The sequence below is a fragment of the Rhinopithecus roxellana genome, chromosome 7, assembly GCF_007565055.1.
Source record: "Rhinopithecus roxellana isolate Shanxi Qingling chromosome 7, ASM756505v1, whole genome shotgun sequence".
NCBI classification, from domain to species: domain Eukaryota; kingdom Metazoa; phylum Chordata; class Mammalia; order Primates; family Cercopithecidae; genus Rhinopithecus; species Rhinopithecus roxellana.
In genome coordinates, this window is record NC_044555.1 from 39,583,860 (window position 1) to 39,585,938 (window position 2,079).

Consider the following 2,079-nt stretch of genomic DNA (forward strand, 5'->3'; position numbering starts at 1 on the left):
GAAGGGTTTATTCTTTTATATATACATACATAAATAAATAGGCAATTCAATAATAGTAGCTAGGAACTGTAATACTCCATACCAAATAAGAGATAAGGCAACTATGTAGAAAATTAGTAGCATTATAGAAGTCTTGAACAACGTTATTGACAAACAAATATCAACACTATCAAAATCTAACTGATACCTTTAGGGTATTCCACCAGAAAAAGTAGTTGGGTTATAACATATAGAAATGGAATATATCTAACACTGTCATAACACAAAGAAGATGAATTAGAGAAAATCTGTATTACAGTAGGGAAATGCCAAAAGATGGTAACTCAAGTACATAGGAGTAAATGAAAAGGACCGTAAATGGTTAATAAGGGTAATATAACAAACTTTATAATATATATTTACTATAATTTCTTGTCTCATTTTTTAAAAGACTTAAAATTATATGAAGTAATAATTTTAAAGTTTGTGGCTATACTTGTAATAAGTATAAAAATAGTAACACAAAAATAAGGAAGAAGAGACAGAGCTATATAGAAGTAATATTTTTATATTTCAGTGTAATTAAGGTGCCCTAAATCTGAAGTTGATTCTGATAAGGTCTGTAGAATAAACCCTTGACAAATCAATAAAAATAATTCAAAACTATAGCACAAATGTATTAAACACATACAGAAATCAAATTTACCCAGTGGAATATAAAGTCCAAGTCTATGTTTTAATTGTCATATATGGTCACATGTGTAATCTTGAAACTAAATAGATATTTTATTCTTTTGTGTGGAGTACCATATAGAAAGGAAGTAAGCCACAGTTTTTGATAGTGTTACTTAAGTCTTCTATATCTCTAGGCTGATTGTCAACCCAGTTGCTCTATCTCTTACTGAATGTGGAGTGGTGACATTCCCATCTATTGCTATTAAATTACCTATTCATTTCTGAACTAGTAAATACTCCCTTAATGCAAAAAGAACAAAAATACAGATGACAGAGAAAGCAAAAATTAAATGGCAGATATAATCCAATTATTAATAGTAACATTAAATATAAATAGATTATTCCAATCTAAAGGCGGAGATAGTTAGACTGTATAAAAATACGTGATTCCATAATATGCTGCTTATAAGAGACATAATTTAGATTAAAAAATGCAAGAGAGTAAAAGTAAAATGATGGAAAATCTGTATTACAAAAAAGCAAGAAGAAGGCTGGAGTGTCTATACTAGTATCAGACAAAATAGACTAAGAAATTTTACTAGAAATACAGTGGGGTATTTAATAATAACCAACATGTATAAATACATTAGAAAAATAATTATAAATGGAAATGCATCTAAAAACAGAGTGCTAAAATGCATAAAACAAAAACTGCCAGAGAATAAGAGAGAGATTGATCATTCAGCAATAACAGAGTCTTTAGCGCTTTGCCTTCAACAGTAGATGGAACAACAAGGCGGAATACCATCAATGAAATATAAGACTATAAGCTATGTAAACCCAACGGGTATCTATAGAATGCTTCACTTAAGAACAGAATATACATTCTTCTCAATGTATACATGGAATATTCTCCAGCATAGATAATATGCTAGGCCAAAACCAAGCTTCAATAATTTAAACAGAAATAATATAAAGCATGTTCTTCTACCACAATGGAATAAAATTAGTAATTAATAACATTAAAAATTGGAAAACACATATATATGGAAATTAGACTACTCACTCTTAAGTAACAAGTATGCCAAAGAAGAATAAAAGGAAATCAGACAATATTTTGAGATGAATGAAAATCAAAAGGTAATATAATAAAACTTATGAGAGTAAGTGAAAGCAGTGCTTACTGGGAATTTTATCAGTCACTATGTTAAGAAAAAGTAATGTCTCCAACAAATTAACCAGACTTCCACCTAAAGACACTGGATGGAGAGCAAACTAAAACTAAGGCAAGCAGGTGGAAAAATAATAAAGATTAGCATAACTTTAATGAAATTGAGGCTATATAAAACAGAGAAAATTAATAAAACCAAAAAGTGGTTCTCTGGAATAATCAACAAATTTGAGAAATCTTTAGTTAGATTTGCC